Raw genomic sequence first — 7,534 nt, forward strand, 5'->3', positions numbered from 1 at the left:
TATAGCTAATCTCCTTTTAAAGTGTGAGTATCTATATTTTAGAATAAGAACACCTTATAAATCAAGAAGAAAAAACAGGGTAATAGCTTTTCAGAGAATCTCCAATAAACTTTTGAAATTTTTGTCCCATTTTCCAAAGGTCAGAGAGTAATTTAAAAGAAGAATGGAAGGGTTGCAATAAAGTAGCAGCTGTGTAGAATGAATACCTTTCTCTGTACCCACTAAACCGTGATTCATATAAAGCAAAGGTCTCTTGAACTAATGAATAGCTGTGAAAGTTAAAAATCTGTGCAGAGAGTAATATGTAGGTGCAGGGCACAGACTTCTGGCATTACAACTACACTATAATTGAGCTCCTGGCTGGCAGAAAACACCTTTGAAGACTGATTATCTCTGTTTACCCATAGAACAGTGAAAGTTTGTTGAAGCCTATTTCCAATCATTTGCTTTTTCCACTAAACTAGAATTCCTCCAGTGCAGCCCAGGATGTGGGCAGAGAGCTTTCCAGTTCTGCACAGGGACTCAGAGACCCCAGTCTAGGTCTGACGGGGTTGGGAGGGGGTTAGGCTTAGGGCTGAAATTCTGATCAGATGGTCAGAAATTCTAACCCTTTCCTGACACTATCCATTCACTTTATAATAAAATACAAGTCTCTTTTTAAAATCCCTTTGCTCATCTATAAAAGCCCCTGCTTTTTACTGCTCATTCACTCTGATATTGATAAATAATTCTCTAGGCTGCTTACTGATGGCGCCCACCCAATCAATGATTTCCAATCTGTGGTCACATGTATGTTCAAATGTATAAAAGATGCAGCAAAACCACAGTATTTACACGATTCCTTTTAACTGATTGCCACAAACACAGAGCCCCGGGAAGTGGGAACCATTTGTGAATCAAGAGTATTTTGCTTGCAGTGGAGGGAATGGTTCCAGGGGCCTAGAGTCTGCACTTCCTGAAAATTCCCTACTTAAGAGTTGGCTCAGAGTAGAGATTTATTCAGTGAGCTGAACTATTCATGTCTTTAAAGTCACGAAGAACATAGCACACTGAACATCTGGTGTACTTCATATAATGCTTACCTCCTTCCTTTGTTTCTTTGGCATACATTACATGCAAGTATATCTAGGACAGAAACTTCACTTCCTAAAACTCAGAATTAAAAGTCAGTAACTTGGGACTTCCCTGGCAGTCGAGTGGTTAAGGCTGCTTTCCAATGCACCAGGTGTGGGGTTCCATCCCTAGTCAGGGAGCTAAGATTCCACATGCCTCACGGTCAAAAACCTGAAACATAAGACAGAAGCAAGAAAGACTTCAAAAATGGTCCGCATCAAAAAAAAAAAAAAATCATTTTAAAAGAACTCAGTAACTTACTATTTGGGGCTTCCCAGGTGTTGCAGTGGTAAAGAACCCTCCTGCCAATGCAGGAGACTCAGAAGGCGGTTCAGTCCCTGGGCTGGGAAGATCCCCTGGAGGAGGAAATGGCAACCCACTTCAGTATTCTTGCCTGGGACATTCCAGGGACAGGGGAACCTGGTGGGCTACACAGTCCATGGGGTCGCAAAAGAGTCAGACACAACTGAGCGGCTGGGAATGAATACAACTCATTGTTTATTAACCACCTACACTTCCACAATATGAGAAATGATTCTTAGAGGGTAGAGCACAAATGCCCTAAAAACACTATTAAGGAGCAACCTTGTCTTTAAGGATTTTAGAGCTGGTAAGATATCACTCAGATGAAGCTCTTCGTTCTACAGGTGTGAGAACGAAAGTCCAGAGAGGTCATGTGTCATTCTGAGGGTCAGCCCGTAGTGATGGTACAAAGATACTGGCCCAGTGGGGCCTCACCTGTGTCCTGTTACCTTCACCGCGGTGCTTTCTGATTGGCTAGAAACATAGGCATATGTGATCCGAACCTGTGAACTAACAACAAAAATTACACCAAGAATTTAGAAGTTCATCGCATTCTCCTTTACCACACACAGGATAGAAAGTGAATACCATCCGCTGCTGATTATGTTTGGAAATCCACTCTTCTATTTCACAATCTCACTGAACTATTTCTGGCTCCTGGCAAGTCTGACACAAATCCTGGAACACGTGACTGACATGGTGAGCTCCAGGGATCAGAGAGCTCGGTGGAAGAAAGGACCCCAACCCACGAAGAGCTATGCGACCCAGACATTCAGCCTGATGAGGAGGCTGGTGGCACAGCACCATCCGTTCTGCCAAGTGCATTCTTTCTCTTTTTTCAAAGCCCTGCTCAGTGATGGTCCTGCCTCAGCAGTGACGTTTCGAACCACATTGTTATTTCACTATTATCTGTTTCATGTCATGCTGACAACTAGGGGTGGAGATGGTCTTTCCTAGTCACACCCAATTTCTCCTTATTTTATCTTCCTGGTGAAGTGAAAGTCACTCAGTCCTGTCCGACTCTTTGCAACCCCATGGCCTATACAGTCCATGGACTTCTCCAGGCCAGAATACTGGAGTGGGGAGCCTTTCCCTTCTCCAGGGGATCTTCCCAACCCAGGGATCAATCCCAGGTCACCCACATTGCAGGTGGATTCTTTACCAGCTGAGCCCTAAGGGAAGCCCAAGAATACTGGAGTGGGTAGCCTATCCCTTCTCCAGAGGATCCTCCCAACCCAGGAATCAAACTGGGGTTTCCTGCGTTGCAGGTGGATTCTTTACCAACTGAGCTATCTTCTGGGAAGACAGACTATTCCTTCTATCACTAGACACAGACTTTATTTTTTTTTTCTTTATGGAGAAAATATGCTTTACTCATGATTTAGCTGACTGGGATTAGCAATTTATTTTTTGAAGTTTATTTTTATTTTCTTATTATTAATTAATTTTTATTGGCGTATAGTTGCTTTACAGTATTGTGTTAGCTTCTACTGCATAATAAAATGAATCATTATACATACAACGTATACCATACGTATACATATACCCCCTCTCTTTTGGATTTCCCTCCCATTCCGGTCACCGCAGAGCCCTGAGTAGAGTTCTCTGTGTTAGGCAGTAAGTTCCCACCGTCTATTTTACACATAGCAGTGATAGTGTGTATGTGGTACTCCCAATCTCCCAATTCCCCCCACCCCTGCTTTCCCCTAGGTATCCATATGTTTGTTTTCTGCCTGCAGGCGCAGACTTTAAAATAACTTGCACGTTTTCTGACAGGCTTATATCTGCAACACCAGAAAGTTAATATTACACGTGCGGAAGAATGACCCGTGAAATTAGGTCAACAGTAAACGAGTTCCCGTGATGGGGAGTTCTGTTTGTCGGCAAATATTTGCTGAGCACCTTTGTGTGCTAAGCTGTGCGGCTGCAGAAATCCAGACAGCTTTCAGGATCTCTAGAATCCACTCTCCTTGGGAGGGAAGCTGAAGAGAGATTGCAGGGTGACAAGGGAGATTAATGAAGGACCAAAGAAATAGAACCCACTCCAGTGTTCTTGCCAGGAGAATCCAGGGACAGAGGAGCCTGGTGGGCTTCCGTCTATGGGGTCGCACAGAGTCGGACATGACTGACGTGACTTAGTAGCAAAGAAACAGTGTCAGGGGCCTCTGGGCCAGCTGGGAGTCGTCAGTGGAATCTAACCCGGAGCGGGTGGGCAGAGATGACCTTCGAGCTGTTATCTGATAGCTAGGCAGAGAAAAGACAGGGGCAGCGACATCAAATAGTGAGCAGCTTTAATAGCGCTAGAGGGGATCGCAGGAGCTAAGAGTTCCGGCAGACCGGGTGTGGCAGGTCAGACGGGGGAAGCCGAAGCTTCCTCCTGTGGCTTCTCTTCCACAGAGCTCTTAGCACCCAAACACCGGAGATGACTGGGTATGCTTCGTCTGTTTGCCCAAAATGGATTTTAGAATTCCTAGACATTTTTGAAATTCAGCTCCCATTCACTTAGGTTTTCCACCTCTTTCCCAAAGACACAGCCCATCTGTGCCTGTGTCTTTGGGACAGTGTTTGTGGCCAGTGTTTAGAATATCGCCCTCAGACTCAAAACCTCTAAAGCACCATCAACAGAGCACAGCATGGAACATGAGAGGCATCCTTTCCCAGTGAAATGAAGAACTTGAGGAGGTCTTATCCACCGCCTTTTTTTTTTCCATTGCCTTTTAAAAAAAATTGATTTTATTGTTTTTTAATTTATTTATTTTAATTGGAGGCTAATTACAATATTGTTAAAAGACGCTTACTCCTTGGAAGAAAAATTATGACCAACCTAGATAGCATATTCAAAAGCAGAGACATTTCTTTGCCAACTAAGGTCAAGGCTATGGTTTCTCCAGTGATCATGTATGGATGTGAGAATTGGACTGTGAAGAAAGCTGAGTGCCGAAGAACTGATGCTTTTGAACTGTGGTGTTGGAGAAGACTCGAGAGTCCCTTGGACTGCAAGGAGATCCGACCAGTCCATTCTAAAGGAGATCAGTCCTGGGATTTCTTTGGAAGGAATGATGCTAAAGCTGAAACTCCAGTACTTTGGCCACCTCATGCGCAGAGTTGACTCACTGGAAAAGACTCTGATGCTTGGAGGGATTGGGGGCAGGAGGAGAAGGGGGCGACAGAGGATGAGATAGCTGGATGGCATCACTGACTCGATGGACGTGAGTCTGAGTGAACTCCGGGAGTTGGTGATGAACAGGGAGGCCTGGCATGCTGCGATTCATGGGGTCGCAAAGAGCCGGACACGACTGAGTGACTGAACTGAACTGACATGAATCAGCCATGGGTTTATATGTGTTCCCCATCCTGAACCCCCCTCCCACCTCCCTCCTCATCCCACCACTCAGGGCCATCCCAGTGCACCAGCCCTGAGCACCCTGTCTCATGCATCAAACCTGGACTGGCGATCTATTTCACAGATGATAATATACATGTTTCAATGCTATTCTCTCAAATCATCCCACCCTTGCCTTCTCCCACAGAGTCCAAAAATCTGTGCTTTACATCTGTGTCTCTTTTGCTATCTCGCGTATAGGGTCATCATTACCATCTTTCTAAATTCCATATATATGCATTAACATACTATATTGGTATTTTTCTAACTTACTTCACTCTGTATAATAGGCTCCAGTTTCATCCACCTCATTAGAACTGATTCAAATGTATTCTTTTTAATGGCTGAGTAATACTCCATTGTGTATATGCACCACAGCTTTCTTATCCATTCATCTGCTGATGGACATCTAGGTTGTTTCCATGTCCTGGCTATTATAAACAGTGCTGCGATGAACACTGGGGTACACGTGTCTCTTTCAATTCTGGTTTCCTCAGTGTGTATGTCCAGCAGTGGGATTGCTGGGTCGTATAGCAGTTCTATTTCCAGTTTTTTAAGGAATCTCCACACTTTTCTCTATAGTGGCTATACCAGCTTGCATTCCCACCAACAGTGTTAACAGGGTTCCCTTTTCTCTGCACCCTCTCCAGCATTTATTGTTTGTAGACTTTTGGACAGCAGCCATTCTGACCAGCGTGAGATGGTACCTCATGGTGGTTTTGATTTGCATTTCTTTGATAATGAGTGATGTTGAGCATCTTTTCATGTGTTTGTTAGCCATCTGTATGTCTTCTTTGGAGAAATGTCTGTTTAGTTCTTTGGCCCATTTTTTGATTGGGTTGTTTATTTTTCTGAAATTGAGGTGCATGAGCTGCTTGTATATTTTTGAGATTAATTCTTTGTCAGTTGCTTTGTTTGCTATTATTTTCTCCCATTCTGAAGGCTGTCTTTTCACCTTGCTTATAATTTCCTTCATTGTGCAAAAGCTTTTAAGTTTAATTAGGTTCCATTTGTTTATTTTTGTTTTATTTCCATTACTCTGGGAGATGGGTCATAGAGGATATTGCTGTGATTTATGTCAGAGAGTGTTTTGCCTATGTTTTCTTCTAGGAGTTTTATAGTTTCTGGTCTTACATTTAGATCTTTAATCCATTTTGAGTTTATTTTTATGTGCGGTGTTAGAAAGTGTTCTAGTTTCATTCTTTTACAAGTGGTTGACCAGTTTTCGCAGCACCACTTGTTAAAGAGATTGTCTTTTCTCCATTGTGTATTCTTGCCTCCTTCGTCAAAAATAAGTTGTCCATAGGTGCATGGATTTGTCTCTGGGCTTTCTATTTTATTCCAAAAATATGGAACCCTTCATGAATTTGCATGTCATCCTTGCACAGGAGCCATGCTAATCTTCTCTGTATCATTCCAATTTTAGTATATGTGCTGCCAAAGCAAGCACCATCACCTTAATCAAAAATGATTTCCCATTTTGAAGAAGGTCCTTCCACTTACAGAAAATCTTTATCTCTTAAACTGTTGCTTCTTACAATAGCTAGCAAGACAGCATTATTGGTGGGTTTGTTTCTGTGTTTTGTCTTTGGAACTCCGAATGGCCCTAAAAACATAGCATATCTTCAACAGTTCAATGGGGGAAAAGGGGGTATGGGTGGTTCACAGAATTAAAAGTATATGAACATATTTATGGATTTCCCAGGCGGTGCTAGTGGTAAAGAACCAGCCTGCCAAGGCAGGAGATGTAAGAGACATGAGTTCGATCCCTGGGTCAAGAAGATCCCCTGAAGGAGGGCATGGCAATCCACTCCAGCACTCCTGTCTGGAGGATCCCATGGACAGATTACAGGCAGGTTACAGTCCTTAGGGTTGCAAAGAGTCGGACATGACTGAAGCAACTTAGTATGCACGCACATGCAAGAACACATTTATAACTTGAAAAGAATTCAAATACTTTGATCTGCCTGATTGATTTCACAAGGCGGAATGGCTTTGCCAATTATGTGATGAATATTTTCCGTAAGTTGAATGAAATAATAACTTGAAATAATCAATTTATTTTCCATAAGTTGATTACAGGATTATTTTAAAATATATTTATGACACATAATGAGATTAAAGTAGTTCATAAAAATAAAGTATATGAACATTTTGAGACTACTGGAATTTTTGTATCTTGGGCCAGAGACTGTCTGAAAGAAGTAGAAAAATTCTGATTTTTTTAAGGAGTGGGTAAAAGTCTGATAATACCCGTGGATAGAATACTTCAGTTGGATTCAAAGGGGCCAGTTCTCTTTGTATAGAAAATAAAAGGCATACAAGGAATGGAAAAATTAACCATAGAAAGAAAGATGAGATGTTTAGGTTGGTGTCGCCGCAGGACCTACGACAAAGAATAACACCAACTTTATCTTGCCAGTCTTCTGTTTGCTTTGTAATTATGCCTTTTTCCCCTCCTCTGCTTGGTACTGCTCAGTGCCTAACTCTGGCTTAAATTTTAAAGGCAGTAATTAAGCCCTCGAAACGTCTGGTGCCAAAGCTGTTCTGCAGTGCTGTTAGTATAGTAAATCACCATGCTGCCCGCTGGGGCTCCTTCCCAGAAGCTGTCAGAGGCAACTCCAGGTTTATGGGAGAGCTTCTCCATGCTTTATTCTCATTGAGATAAAATTAAGTCAAAGAACATCCAATTAAAATGGCAGGGGTAGTAAATGAGCTGTACTGGGTCTCTCCATT

The 7,534-nt window shown here is 42.6% G+C and overlaps 1 non-coding gene across 1 annotated transcript; it reads right to left on the bottom strand.

Annotated features, from left to right (window-relative positions):
- Nucleotides 1-6,141: 6,141 nt before the first annotated feature.
- On the bottom strand, nt 6,142-6,248 carry LOC138417958 (U6 spliceosomal RNA). The gene has a single exon (XR_011248369.1). It is a non-coding gene; the product is annotated as a U6 spliceosomal RNA (small nuclear RNA).
- Between the last annotated feature and the right edge of the window lie 1,286 nt (nt 6,249-7,534).

This window comes from Ovis canadensis, chromosome 13 (assembly GCF_042477335.2).
Source record: "Ovis canadensis isolate MfBH-ARS-UI-01 breed Bighorn chromosome 13, ARS-UI_OviCan_v2, whole genome shotgun sequence".
Lineage (NCBI taxonomy): Eukaryota > Metazoa > Chordata > Mammalia > Artiodactyla > Bovidae > Ovis > Ovis canadensis.